At 35.1% G+C, this 16,117-nt stretch overlaps 1 pseudogene; it reads right to left on the minus strand.

Moving 5' to 3' along the window:
- Positions 1-717: 717 nt before the first annotated feature.
- Positions 718-5,741, minus strand: LOC102594736 (cullin-1-like; annotated as a pseudogene).
- Between the last annotated feature and the right edge of the window lie 10,376 nt (positions 5,742-16,117).

Here is a 16,117-nt window from a genome sequence, read left to right on the forward strand (position 1 = left end):
TGGCACCCAGCCCTTGCTTCTACACTTGTGTAGGTTCCAAGTCCAGACTCGTGTGATCTTCTTCTTCTCCTGATAGTCAAGGATCGTGAAGGATTGTGAGAGATAGTTGTTTGTCATCCTGGTGGACCTTCTTTTCCGTTTTCTTTATGCTTTGTTCTACTTGAGAAACAAAGACTAGGACTTGTATGTATCTTTCGAATTCTATATTTTCATTATTGGCTTGTACATGTGACAACCATGCTTTGAGGTAATGTTCAGAATGAATAAGGTTTCCACCTTTTTCTTTTTCTTGTTTTTACTATTTTCCGCATTTCTTTCTTTTCGTTTGGATTGAGGGTGACTTGTCTTGATGATAATAGACAAGATGCCCATTTTTGAGTTGTGATATGAAAATGAGATACCTTCTTCTCCCATGTAAGGGTTTACTCCAAGGGTAAAGAAGTTACGGAAAGGCTATTATGCCACCTAAAAAGCTACTACCACCAATACACGTGTACTTCCATGTGCCTAAGACTTGGCTCTAGGCTTTACGATGATTGGTGTCAAATCAGAGACCATTACAAACTTGCCCCGACTATGTAAACCTATGATATTTCTCATAATTTTTAATATTGTCGAGACATGAAGGTCTAGATCTAATAAACTTGCACAAGGTTGAAAGAATGCCCCATTAGGACCACCGAGGTCCAAATCACAATCTACAAAGAACCAAGAAAGTAGGGTTGCAGAGCAAGTACTAAAAGTAATTACAATTGTGCTGAATCCACAGAGGTCAAGCTGTTGACTAGAATATTACGTTTACTCAAACAGGTAGCCGACAAAACATATAATAAATCAAGCGAAAGGGGCTTATAAAATCGCATCTCAAGTATCTAAGAGGCAATTCTATTATTTCCTGAGATCTTAACCATTTGTACAAAATGTTTCAAGCTCCTGGTGCAAGACGATCAAAGGTCTAGAGGGGTAGGAGTTAAAGAAATTCTTCTTCATCTTGGGTGGCATGTTTCTCCTCCTATGTGGATTGCAGAAGTTCATACAAACATCACTCATATGATCTGCACAAATCATGCCAAGTACTTGAACAAGTTTGGATTATCTTTGTCCCTCTCTAGGTAATCTCTAGTTATCAAATCTTTGATTCTCTTCTTGATAGCTTTGACATCAGGCTATGGAGTATCCAAAACAAAGTAATTAGCTTAGTTGAACTTGAATAACGAACATCAAAATTGAGAAGTAGAAGTTTATCCCTGAGGATACCTTGAACATCTGTCCCAATTGCTCAACGCATTCCAAGACCAGTTGCTGGTAGCCCAATACTTTACGACTCTTCATAATACGCAAATTGAAGCATCTATAGCATACCGCCTATCCTTGTCAACGTCTTCAATTACCTTTTTCTTCTCATCAACTGGAGGGAGAGGTGTCTGCAAACCATTACAGCAATATCCTCACGAGGTCAGTAATTAGTGCAACAATTCATAGTAGAAAGGCTAACCTTACTCATCATTAATTGTACCTTGCTCCTCCTCATTTTGTCAGTGAACTTTGAGTTGAACTCAAAGACATCAGTCGGAGAAATTATTTTGGTGCTTGGCTCCTTGTTGAGAATCTTGTACTTGGCACATGAAAGGGAATGAAGAAGCCGAACAACATCATCATCTGATAGGTTTAATTGTGTCATGATTTCTTGATAACTCAATCTATCTGATGCATTATAGAGCAGCAGAGCAGAAGCCTACGAAAAGGAAGAAGTCTCAATCTCTTTTTTTCATTGATAACGTAATAGAAATGTTTCAAATTAACTAAGCCTATGCGATTTCAAAAAGTAAGCCAACAATCAACCTGATAAGTAGTGACAACGAGCTCAATAGTCTTCGACTCAAATTTTCCATTTATGTTGCAAGTTCCCAAAGAGTATATCCATGTAAGTTTCCTGTGCTTCGTTTTTGTTTAATAAAACTCGTTGAATACTTCAACACACCTAACCTGACAATGGGTAACATAAAATGAATCAATAACAGGACATTTGAGAAGAAAAATGATTCTAGCAAAGAAACACACATCATTCTTTGCCCAAAGAGGAGAACTTCAGCAGGAGGAACGACGGTCAAAACCAAGATAAAATCAACTGCATAATGCCAATTAACATATTGATATGATATACCATTTCTGCTGGGAGGTTGAGATCAAAAGACTTGTAGCTAGGCCAGAAGCCAGAAGTCAAGACAGTCACCGTCAAGTCAATTCCTAGATTTGCTGTTAGATTATTGCTCAAATACTCCTCAAAGCTGGCTTGATTTTCCCTTGCCAATGTCAAATCTGTGACCTATAGGAAGAGAAGAAGAAAGTCACCAGAGAACACAGCCTCAAATTCAACATAATTGATCTGGATAGTTTACCATTCCCTCCATCTTTGATGTGAACTGCCCCACACACTGCTGCTTCAACTTTGTTAGGATACTTCTCTCATGTTCATCATTGGCATTCTTATCAAATAACAACCGCTGGGCTAGCTTTTTCCTGGAAAAAAAAGGAAGTCATAAACTTGTAACATAACAGAGAAGAAGCTACTATTCAAGTAGTGGATGAGATACACAGAAGGGGTAAATCTACCTATAGAAGTCTGCAAACAAGTCCTTATCACTAATATAAGCTAGCAGCTTTACCACTTGCAAGCGAGATCTATTATCAGCTTTCTCCTGCTCCAGTAGTACGAAGAAAATGCAGATGCTCTAGAGGAAAAGAAGGGAAAGGGGATCTATAGAGCAAGAGCTCACCTGCTCCAATGTCTCTTCAATGGCTTCATCACTCAATTTCTCACTCCCGCATTTTTTGAGAATTTTGTCGCAGAATGTGGCAAGAAGTTCAGCGCTTCATCTACCAGCAACACCCTTGTTGCAGAAAAGTTCGAAAGCTTCTTTAAGTGCCTACAAAGTTGATGGGGCAGATATTAGCAATTTACTTTTACCCTAATGCACAGAGTAGAATAATTAAATTAGACAACTATCCTTTGCTCCAACACATACCTTGTGAAAAAGTGTGCAGTTTTGGAAACAGTTATTCACATATGCCAAATATTTATCATGAAGCTCAATCACTTTCCGAACAAAAACCTGAAATTTCAGAAGTTAGTTAACCGCCGAAAACATATTAAAGGATCAGATTACAGATTTACTAAGGGATTACCTGTTCCTGCAAACCAACGACATCTCTCTTATCTGCCTGTTGAAGAACACTAGTTGATCAGAAAGAATGCAAAACATTAAGCAATTATATTAAATGAATTCACAAAGAAATACCAGTCTCATCATTTAGAGAATCATCCCTAAAAAGATGAAATGAATTAATTTGACATTGTTCTAACCAGCAGAAGGGGAAAAGTTAAAATCCATAAAAGAAGGAAATGCGACAAAAAGCACTTGTTGGTTACCTAAGCAACTGCTCATGCTCTTTCATTAAGATAAGTACAGAATTTAATGGGGGGTTCTGCTTTAAAGAAACGTTTACCATCTCTTTGAAGTAACATTCCCAACCACCAAATTATCAATGATCATGTACTGAAGGACAAATGAAGTAAATGAAACAAAACAATCATTGAGATGGAAGTCAAACTTTGTGACTTCATGCTTTTGATACAAAAGAGAAGAAGAAATCTCTGAACAAAACTCATCAAAAGCACAAACTGGAAATTAAAAAAGCAGAATAGCAATATGCTACGAATAAGGGTTGTGGTGGAGTGGTAAGTACTCCCTACTCCCTAATCAGGTCTCCGGTTCGAATTCCCTTGATTATGGAGTCGCATTTATAAAGGAGCGCTTTAACCACAATGTGAGACAACTTGGCACGAATCCGGATTACTCGAGCCCCAATGCAGGTACTGACCACCAGGTGGGAAACCAAAAAAAAATAGCAAAATGCTCTAATCAGTAATAAATAGTTAGTCTCACAAACTGATAACTCAAGATGTGATAAACAATATATTCTAGCAGTCATCTCCCCTTTTCAAGGGATTGCTGTTCTTTGAGAAAGGTCCCTGAACTTGTTGTCACTTACTTCAGTCACTTTTTGCTTGATGTATTGTGAAGCAGCATGAGCTTTCTAATGAATGGAATTTCCCTTTCTCTAATATTTATATCGAGCATTTTCTAGGGAAAATCCCCCTACCCACCCCAACCCTAATGGTGTTGAACCTTCTTCTTCATGTCTCTCAACAACGTTAACCCAGAAAACTAGTCTAGAACCATCAGGGACAACATCAAGCATGTACAACCCCACCTGCCTATGGCCCTATCATTTGTTATGAAAGATGGATGAATTTTTCCTTTAGAATTCATCAAATAACTAATTTAATTCCCTGCATTCAATAATTCCCTAAACCATGTTGTCATATGTACCATACTACCATTGCGACGCAGGACAATGGACACTGTCACCATACTCTGAGAGTTCCATTTCCAACATTTTGAAGTCTCCTCTCATTCACCACCATAATCACCACTATATTCAGAAAACGACATAATAAACCAGTAATGGTCGATGCTACTGCTCACTGCTTGATGATTGTCAAATACTAGAAAAAGGAAAACCACGGGGATAGATCACTTACAGGTCAGATGAGCTACTGAAATGGTGAAATGTAACAACAAAACGTCGCTGGAAATACAAGCTTCTTCTATAATGGATGAAATATTTCGAGCTTCTACAACAATGGGGAACTACAATGGCTGATCTTGAGGAGGTTTTTGTCATGTGGAGTAATTTTCCATTGTAAAGCTTCAATTTTTGGCCAGAAAATCGGCAAAGAGGGAGAAGTTTTGGAGGGAAAGAAACGGATTTTGTGAATTTTTTTAAAATTTCTAAATAGGGATATAAAATATTTATAGAAAGTGGTTAGTGTGTATTTTCTAAAACTTTGGTGGTAGGGGCTATTTTGTATTTTTAAAGACTTGGGAGCTAGAGCAGATATCTTTTAAGCTTAAAGTATTGACGTCATAAATGGTGTGTTAAAATATTAAATTAAGATGATCCGACACTTGAACACAAGTAACTTCGCATATTAAAGTAGCAAAAACTTCTAGTTTGACAAGTTCCAAGTCAACTCAGTGTATAAACGCCAAATAAGGAAGAAACAAATTTCTCAAGACCAAAGAATTTGAAAAGGATAGATTGTACAAACCTTTTTGTTGCTAGAAGCATCTTCGGCCTGTTTTACCAAAGCTGTACCTTCAGCAGTAACATGCTGCATTCAGATTAAAAAGAAGGATATGCGAAGTAACTTATGGGCATACAATCGAGAATATGAGGTCATGAGATCACAAACCTGCTTTAAAATAATGGCCACAGGGTCTAAGTCTCGAGGAATCTTAGAAAAGAGCCTATACAGCCTTGATAAATCTTCAACCTAATAAAACAAACAATCATGATTGTGTCGATTACTGCAAAAACAAAAATATCGGAAATGTGGTCTTTAAGATGCTGCTAATTACCTTAATCTCTTAGTAACGCGTGGAATCCAGAGTGCTCCTTCTCAAGAAGTTGAGTGGCATACACAGACAACAACTCATGCTGCACTTTCTGTAGAAAGGTGAGTGTAGTAAAGTTGCAGCTAATAGTAGGAATAAAACTAAAAGATAAACATTCAGATCCCAAAAAAATGTTGATACTTGCACATGGATCCTTATTAAATAAAATCATAGAGGGCACAAAGTAAAATCACAGAGGGAACCAAGGAAACTACCCATACTAAGCCCTCTTTGTTTACATGGCTAAAATTGAAATATAAAATAGCAACAAAGGGCTCATCAGACTAACGATTTTCTGTTTCTTTATTAAGAAATCATTTTTATAAGTTCCAAACATTCCAAAATGATACATAGAGAGCAAACAATCAAGAATGGTACATGGATATAACAAACATCAAAGAAAAATTAAGAATAATACTTCTTCAATTCTTATTTTTCTTATTTTTTTGTAGTACCTTGTTTAATTTTTACTAAAGTGAAATGTGAATGAAAACTGCAGCTACCCTTACCGTTGTTGTGATATATTCTTCAAAAGCTTCACGATATTTGTCATAACGCTGTTGAGAATAATCATGTGGGGGCTTCTGAGTACACATGTTGTAAATTCTCCTGTTAGTAGACTTAAGGAAACAAAAGGTTAGTCAAATCCAAGTTCTCTACATGCCTAACAGTGTGGCAGTCTAAAAGGATACGTACACAGCTTCATATAGTCCTTTGAGCTGAACTGAGGCTCAGGCAGCCCTTCTAGAATGTTCTTCAGCTTTGTGATGCCCCTTTGGATGAAGTCCCATCCATGTTCCAGATCGATTGTGCTATGTTGGTTCATTGTGATTTCAATATCTTCACAATATAACAGAATGCAACCCTACACAAATTCCAAACACCTGTGGCCCTGTTCCCAAACCAAATTACATCACCAACCAAACCTAACAAAAACTAGTAAGAAAATCAAGCAATTTATAAGAAAGTAGGATTGCAGAGCATGTACTAAAAGTAATTTCCATTGTGCTGAATCTAGAGAGGGTAAGTTGTTGACTAGAATATTTCATTTACTCAAACTCGAACAGGTAGCCGTCAAAACACAGAATAGAGCACACGGAAGGGCCATATAAGACTGGAAGAAGTTAAGACAATCGCATCTCAAGTAACTGAGAGGCACTTCTACTTTTTCCTGAGATCTTAACCAGTTTTACGAAATGTTTCAAGCTCCTGATGCAAGGCAATCAAAGGTCCAGGAAGGTAGGAGTTACAGAAATCCATCTTCATCTTGGGTGGCATGTTTCTCCTCCTATGTTGATTGCAGAAGTCCATACAAACATCACTCATTCACTATGATCTGCACAAATCAAGCCAAGTACTTCAACAAGTTTGTGTTATCTTTGTCCCTCTCTAGGTGATTTCAATATCTTCACAATATAACAGAATGCAACCCTACATAAATTCCAAACACCTGTGGCCCTATTCCCAAACTAAATAACATCACCAACTAAACTCAACAAAAGCTAGTAAGAAAATCAAGCAATTTATAAGCCAGTCAGAAAATCAAATCACATTAATATTTGGCTCTACTGTTGAGAATAAACAACCAAATGACAGAAAGAATGCTCTTATTAAATGCCAAAATCTGATGTTGGACAGGCAACAAACTTGGCTTTATCCTTGAAATATGGACCAGAATACTTGGGTTTCAAGGTGGGGGCTGTTAAGGAGCGATGCATACTAAGAATCGCACAAGTACCTTGAGCCATTTATGGATCTCACTATAGAAAGGATAGTAGATTATGACTAAAAATTAAAAACAGGAAACAAGATTACACATTGGAGGCTTAAATTCAAGTAATACAAAGAGAAGTTAAAGGAGCACAAGAGTAGAATTCAAAAATAAAGGAACGAATCAAAGTTCACTAACTGGAAATATTCCGAATTACCACAGTTATAGATGCTTAACTGGAAAAGGTAATGGTTTTTTTTATTAGTTCAGTGTGATATTTGTTTTCTAAAGATTCTTTACCACTCTGAATTAGATATTTAGTTGGGTGTATAAGACTTTCAGCATAATGAATCATCAAGAACAAATAAACCATTTATGTAACCAAACAAGTCCAAACTTCAAAATTTTATAAGTGCTGAGATAAGCGTAAAGTAAAAGTACATGTCACAAAAAAAAGACACCTTCGAGAGAGCTTCACAAGAGTACAATATTGTGCAGCAGAGACTACCTACAGAGAGACGAAATAAAAACCTAAGTAATTACCTCATCCGCTATTGATATTTACTTGCCAACAAATCCTCTAGCCTCATGATTCATAAAAAAATAACTCACAGGTGTAACTCAATATTTATGTGAGCTTACTTTTTATTCATGCTTATTGCTCAGTGAAAATGAATTCTACTCTAAAATCTATTTAAGGATTGATTCAGCAATTTTTTTGCAAGCTCTTAACGTCCTTTGCGCCGGAAGAGGGAACTTTTCAGGAAATTGGTCTAGTACCCACACGGTAACAACATTTTGGTGGGATGAGACATGTCGGATGGTATTATATGATACATCTCTAAGCACATTCAACACAATTGATTGATTCGTAACGATTTTGACTTGGTTCCCGAAGACCCTGATTTGATAGGAATTCCACAAGAACTAAGTTTCACCAAGTTATTCCTAGGACCTAGATAAACTAGAGTTACCAAAATTGCACACTTGGCCCTAAAAGACATGAACTTCTAAAATCTTTTCAGGGCTCCATCAAAAAAGGAAACCGTAGAGAACATTTTCCAATAAACTTATATAAATTAACAAGTAAATTAAACTGAGAATACCAAAAGAAAATACACATCAAAGACACTGAAAACCTAAGTTGCTCAAAACCTCAAAAAATACACTATTTTTACATGAATGCCGTCAGTTGCAACAAATAATGAACCAAAAATTAAACCCAAACCCTACCAGTAATGAACACTAAACCTAACTTCAAAAGGACAAACCACTCATGCTCAGAATCAACTATAGAGAAATAAATAACAACATAAAAGTAGTCTATATATCACGCTCTGAAGATCGCAAAATCAACCACAACAAAACAGCACAATTTCAATAGCTACAGGAAAACAAAATCAATAACAGGATCAATCTGAAGCAAAGGAAGAAGCAATTAAACCAAAACCACCAAATCAACTATGCATTATAGGTAAATACATATATAGGAACAGTGTACATCGAATTGAAACTCACAATTTAACCGAAAAATAGACCTGTGATGTCACCAAAGAGCGAAGGAATTTGCTGAAAGGGTGATCGGAGAGTTTAGACCTGATGAGGGCACAAGACGGAGCTGCCAGGAACCATTGATGACAAGAAGAGTATCGGGTGAGATGTGAATCTCTCTTTCCCCTTTTATGTATTTATCCTTTTTCCTCGAAAACCCCCCGATACTTCTAACTATTTCCATTTTTGCCGCGGTAATTTCTTAGTTCTTCATTCAGGGTTATTGCAAATTTTTATTTTTTTGATAACCGAGAAATCCGTCTGTGACCCGTCCTTTGGACCAATCACAGCCTTCTAAACTCGGTGGATAATGGGCCCGCCCCTCTACCCTTCTCCACTTAAATATCGGGCTTCGCTTTGCATGGTGTGGGGCTTGAACCTGCGACCTAAGCCACAAATCCTCCACCTTTTGCCACTTGAGCTAGGCCTATCCCAACTACTTGTGGGTTTTATGCATTTTTACCTCAAGTGCTTGAGTACTCTTTTATTTTTCTTTTGTTGAGAATGTTGTCTATGCTTTCCAGATTTTCTATATTTGATTGATCAAAATGTTTGAAAAATATTCTCTATGAAAATGACTTTCCTAATGAATCAGTGTTATCAAAGGCGAAAAGTGCAAAAAATCTCTAAGAAATTTTAATTAAAGCCCATGCTTTATTTGCGTTTAAATTCCCCAATGGACCTTAGAGATTTTTTGCACTTTTCGCCTTTGATAACATTGATTCATTAGGAAAGTCATTTTCGTAGAGAATATTTTTCAAACATTTTGATCAATCAAATATAGAAAATCTGGAAAGCATAGACAACATTCTCAAAAAAAGAAAAAGAAAAGAGTACTCAAGCACTTGAGGTAAAAATGCATAAAACCCAAAAGTAGTTGGGATAAATTTGCAATAACCCTAAACGAAGAACTAAGAAATTACCGCGGCAAAAATGGAAAAGTTAGAAGTATAGGGGGGTTTTCGAGGAAAAAGGATAAACACATAAAAGGGGAAAGAGAGATTCACATCTCACCCGATACTCTTCTTGTCATCAATGGTTCCTGACAGCTCCGTCTTGTGCCCTCATCAGGTCTAAACTCTCCGATCACCCTTTCAGCAAATTCCTTCGCTCTCTGGTGACATCACCGGTCTATTTTTCGGTTAAATTGTGAGCTTCAATTCGATGTACACTGTTCCCATATATGTATTTACCTATAATGCATAGTTGATTTGGTGGTTTTGGTTTAATTACTTCTTCCTTTGCTTCAGATTGATCCTGTTATTGATTTTGTTTTCCTGTAGCTATTGAAATTGTGCTGTTTTGTTGTGGTTGATTTTGCGATCTTCAGAGTGTGATATATAGACTAGTTTTATGTTGTTATTTATTTCTCTATAGTTGATTCTGAGCATGAGTGGTTTGTCCTTTTGAAATTAGGTATAGTGGAGGTTTAGTGTTCATTACTGGTAGGGTTTGGGTTTAATTTTTGGTTCATTATTTGTTGAAACTGACGGGATTCATGTAAAAATAGTGTATTTTTTAAGGTTCTGAGCAACTTAGTTTTCGGTGTCTTTGATGTGTATTTTCTTTTGGTATTTTCAGTTTAATTTACTTGTTAATTTATATACATTTATTGGAAAATGTTATATACGGTTTCCTTTTTTGATGGAACCTTGAAAAGATTTTAAAAGTTCATGTCGTTTAGGGACAAGTGTGCAATTTTGGTAACTCTAGTTTATCTAGGTCCTAGGAATAACTTGGTGAAACTTAGTTCTTGTGGAATTCCTATCAAGTCAGGGTCTTCGGGAACCAAGTCATAATCGTTAGGAATCAATCAATTGCATTGAATGTGCTTAGAAAGTATCATATGATACCAGCCGGCATGTCTCATGCCACCAAAATGTTGTTACTGTGTGGGTACTAGTCCAATAATTGCAATTTCATGAAAAGTGCCCCCTTCCAGTGCAAAAGACGTTAAGAGCTTGCAAAAAAATTGTTGAATCAATCATTAAATAGAATTTAGAGTAGAATTCCTTTTCACCGAGCAATAAGCATGAATGAAAAGTAAGCTCACATAAATATTCAGTTATACCTTGGTTTTTCATTCAAGGTTATTGCAAATATATCCCTACTATATTTGGGTTTTATGCATTTTTACCTCAAGTGCTTGAGTACTCTTTTCTTTTCCTTTTTTGAGAATGTTGTCTATGTTTTCCAGCTTTTCTATATTTGATTGGTCAAAATGCTTAAAAAATATTTTCTCTAGGAAAATGACTTTCCTAATGAATCCATGTTATCAAAGGCGAAAAGCGCAAAAAAGCTCTAAGGTTCGTTGGGGATTTAAGTGCAAAGCGCAAATAAAGTGTGGGCTTTAATTAAAAAAAGCGCAAAGGGACAAAATATACAAATATATATGTTTAGTCTAAGACTAATAATTATAAACATCCATGGCAAATATATGACCATAGAAATTGAAAAAAGCATCATGATAAAGTGAAATATCAATTGTTTAGTTTCACTTCTTCCAAAGAGGCTCATTGGCAAGGAAAAGTTTGCCTTAGAACCTTGATTACGATATTTAAGTGCACATAAAGCGAGTTGAAGTGCTCAACACGTTGAGCCTCGCTTCAGGGCTTAACCGCGACAAAAATGGAAATAGTTGGAAGTATAAGGGGGTTTTCGAGGAAAAAGGAAAAACACATAAAAGGGGAAAGAGAGATTCACATCTCACTCGATTCTCTTCTTGTCATCAATGGTTCTTTTTTCCAAGTTTATTGTCTCCTCTTACCCACCCAATCCCCCACCCCCACTACTTGAAGCATCTATAGCATACTGCCTATCCTTGTCAACGTCTTCAATTACCTTTTTCTTCTCATCAACAGTAGGGAGAGGTATCTGCATACCATTACAGTAATATCCTCACCGGGTCAGTTATGTAGTGCAACAATTCATAGTAGAAAGGCTAACCTTACTCATCATTAATTGTACCTTGATCCTCCTCATTTTGTCAGTGAACTTTGAGTTGAACTCAAAGACATCAGTCGGAAAAATTGTTTTGGTGCTTGGCTCCTTGTTGAGAATCTGGAATGAAGAAGCCGAACAACATCATCATCTGATAGGTTTAAATGCGCCATGATTTCCTGATAACTCAATCTATCTGATGCATTAAAGAACAGAAGCCTACGAAAAGGAAGAAATCTCAATCTGGTTTTCTCACTGATAAGGTAATAAAAATGTTTCAAATTAGGGCTTAAGGACAAGGGAAGGGGATCTATAGAGCAAGAACTCACCTTCTCCAACGGGGACAGATAATAGCAATTTACTTTTACCCTAATGCACGGAGCGAGAGTAGAACAATTTGGTATCCTTCGCTCCAACACATACATTGTGAAAAACTGTGATTTTGGAAACATTTATCATGGCTCAATCACTTTCCGAAATATAGAGACTTCCACGTACACCCTTATTTATCAAAAAAAATTGAGAAAAACTTGGTAAGTGGTGTTTGGTCATATAATTTGGCAAATATATTTATCAAGTATCCCAAGTTTTCAAACATTAGAAAAAACTAGTATTTGGGCTAAGTTCTAATATTTGAAAATTTTAAAAAATTCAAAAATTATCCTAAATTTTATATTTTATAAAAAAATACTCATCATTTATTAATTTCAAGTAATATTTTTTACTACCTCCTCCGACAAAAGTTGAAGTCTAATTTGAGTGATAAAATTGAGAAAAAAGAACAATTTATTTTTGATGGATTATAATTATAATTGAATCACTGACAAATTTGAGTATGCGATTAATGTATTGTTCTGACATATATTGTTGTTTTGTTGTTGTTGATAGTTATCAATTATGTTACAAGGTTATTTTTTAACGGAACATATTCATTAAAAAATGATAATATAAATTTATGGATAGTTTTAATAATTTTTAGAACTTATGGGTAAAATTAATATTTTTTTTTAAAATAGGCAAATATTTTTGGAAAAATTTGAAATCAATCACATGGTTAATCAGATGTGTCCTAAGACTCCTGAAGAGTCGGAAAAATGAGTTGAATTCCTTATAAGTGCGTAGTCAGAAGTATGATGTACGTTCTGATATGTACTAGACCTGATATCTAGACTTAGTAAGTAGCTATCAAATCAATCTAGATTTAACATGTTGACAAGCAGTAAAGAGAATGATGAGATATTTTAAGGAAACAGTTGATTATGCACTTTGTTACCAAGGAAACAAAGATTTGTAATTAGTTAGATATATTATTGATAATAATCATGGAGGATATCTAGATGAGAGGAAGTCTACCTCAAAATATGGTTTCTTACTATGTGATAGTGTCATATCACGGAGTAGTAAAAAATAATCTTGTATATCATTATCTATGATGAAAGTCGAATATATGTGGCTTCCGCATCAGCAGCATACGAAGTTATTTGGTTGAAAAAAGTTCTTGAAACACATCAAATATTGCAGAAAAAACGGAACAGTGTAAGTCTATTGTGACAACGAAGCTATTATATCGTCTTCAACCTAAGGTCCCAAATTTCTTTGTAAAATCAAACTAGATATCAAGTACAACTATAGGAGAGACATGATTAGATGTAAGGTAGTGAACGTAAAGAGTATGTGTCCGTAAAGTATATGTCTACCAGAGATATGTTAGCAAATTCATTGACTATTAATCATTTTATTGGAGATGTATTTATGAGATACACAACGTCTCAAGACATGCGTAGATTTTGAGATACTTCATATTGTTTTTTTGTTTTCTCATGTTCACAAAATTGATGTTTTTTACTTACCAATAAAGTTGATTTGTATGCACACATATTTTAATTGTTGTGTGAGACCCAGAGCTTTTGTAATGGCTCAAAATATGTGACTTTAGTCAGATACTTGAGACTTAACTTGGTGTTTGCTATCATAATATGTTTTCAAAAGATCATGAGTATAGAGGAGCATATCTAGAAAACACTTAAACTAATGTTAAGAGCGTTGTGAGAAGAGGAAGTTCATTAATAATATCTCATTGATTTGTGTTCGTCGGTGCACCAGTTATAACTTATGAGTTATAATTGTGAATATATACAAGAATAATGATTTATGAGATCTTGATATTATATCAAATGTAATTTATATGATTTGGGGTACTGCATACTTTATAATCTACTTCCAGGTTTACACTCGAAGAAAGGTTATATATTTCTAACAGATGTATATAATTTAACTCTAACACAGTATGTTGGTCGCATGGTCTAATTGCATGTATGAATAATTGTAGAGATGAGAATATATTCTCATATAGGGAAAGCACTCTCATTATGTGTGAGTGGGAATGTAAAAAATTCGGATCCATCCATAGAGGGTGTTTTTATGGCCCATTAGGATTATTAAGTTGACCCTATTATTTTCCTATATAAATACACATAAGGTATATAATTTAAAAACACCGAAAATGAAATATTGAACGCGTATTTAAGAAGGGGGGAGAAATCTAAATCAATGGACATTAATGAGTCATCATTGAAATATGTTGTACATGACATACACCATCAATTTGACTTAAGATCCAACGCTAATAGAAGTTGCTTACTTTCCTAATAGCGAAGGAAAGAAGCTGAAAGTCACTTAACTGTGAGGAGAGGGAGGTTTTTTTCCTAGCAATAGTGGATCGGGTCTCATGAAATCTATGCCGGTCGTCAGAATCAAACAAAGATTGAAGGACCATTCAATTCATTAAGGGGCATAGCGATGCCCTCACACCGCACCATTTTCGGACATAGCAGTAGACGGACGGGCATGCCTGAATTCAAACTAGACCAAACTATTTTTTATTTGAGCTGCTCTTAGGCGCGCAGATCGAAGATCTCACTTGTCCTGGACAAGTACAAAGAGATGTTCGTGTGACCGTGGATGGAGTCTCAATGGATCTTTTCTAGAATTCTTCGTCACACCACACAAGGAGATATTTTCATTGATAGATCAGCGGGTCCTCCCCAAAACAAATTCTTATTAGGTTACTAACAATGACAATAAAAACTAAAATTCATTTACAATCAATGTAATAATTATATCAACAATATTACAAACATAAACATCTTAAACATAGTCCTAATAAGATTCAAACAACCTTTAAGAACTCTGTTTATCAAATTAATGTTATATAACAAGAGAAGGTGATAGTTTGACATAAATCTTGCTTATAAGTACATGATTGGTAAAATACATACCCAAATACTTAGAGGAGGATTTCTCCCATTTTTGCTATTCTTATCACGTATGTCTTTGGGATAAATTAGAGACTCGTGCTGATAACATGTTATATTATTAAAGTAAAATTAGATAAATACTACTGCAAGAGAGCAGTATAAATAGTGAGACGAAATAAGAGCTTTCTTATACTTCCAATTATATCTACTATCAATTTTCATATACAATGTAAGTTATTTATAAGTCTAAAGTAACTTGAAAAGTCAAATTTACTAGTGCATATGAACATTGACATCCATCAAATACTAGTGCATATGGACATTAACATCCACCATCTTAATATTTCATAACTAATACTCCCTTTGTTTTAAATTGAATGATTTGTGTTTTGACTTGATGTGGAGTTTAAGCAAGTAAAAAGGACTATTGAATCTTGTGGTCTCAAATTAAAGATCTGTCAAATGTATTAAAATATCTTTTAATCTTGTGGTCTTAAACATGTCATGGAGAAAGTTGAAATAAAAAGTTGCTAACAAGAAAAAGATCATTCTTTTGAAATGGACTAAAAAGAAAGTAGATCAAACAAATTGACACAGGAAATTATATTATATAGGAAAGGATTTTCATTTAATTATCTTCTTAATACATACTTCCGAATTATATCAGATGCTAATTTGATTAGCTGAGCTTCACATATTATCACTGGAGACGCCATAACTTCATACTATCACTATGGCTCTAACCAGCAAATTGTCATTCAAGAATTAATGACATGTTTGATGACATTTGTTTAGCCGAAAATGTGTTTATAGTAATAGTTTAATTTGTAAAATTAGGGATTAAGGAAAAGTGAATTAATAACGATCAAACTCTTTTTTTTTCTTTTTTGGGTTGTCGATGAAACAACAACAAAGGAACGAATATTGACTATGCCATAAGAACAAGAAAATGAAATCGATATAATAACGAGAGCAAGAAAATAACAAGATTTAGGATCTTTTCCATATTCTCAAAACTTAGAATTGAAATTATATTTTACTATGGAAGATGCCTTCTTATCCCATGTAAAGGCTTACTTAAAGGGTAAAAAAGTTAAGGCAATCACAACTCAAAGTATCTGAGAGGCAATTGTATT

This window comes from Solanum tuberosum, unplaced genomic scaffold (assembly GCF_000226075.1).
Source record: "Solanum tuberosum cultivar DM 1-3 516 R44 unplaced genomic scaffold, SolTub_3.0 scf00035, whole genome shotgun sequence".
NCBI lineage: Eukaryota > Viridiplantae > Streptophyta > Magnoliopsida > Solanales > Solanaceae > Solanum > Solanum tuberosum.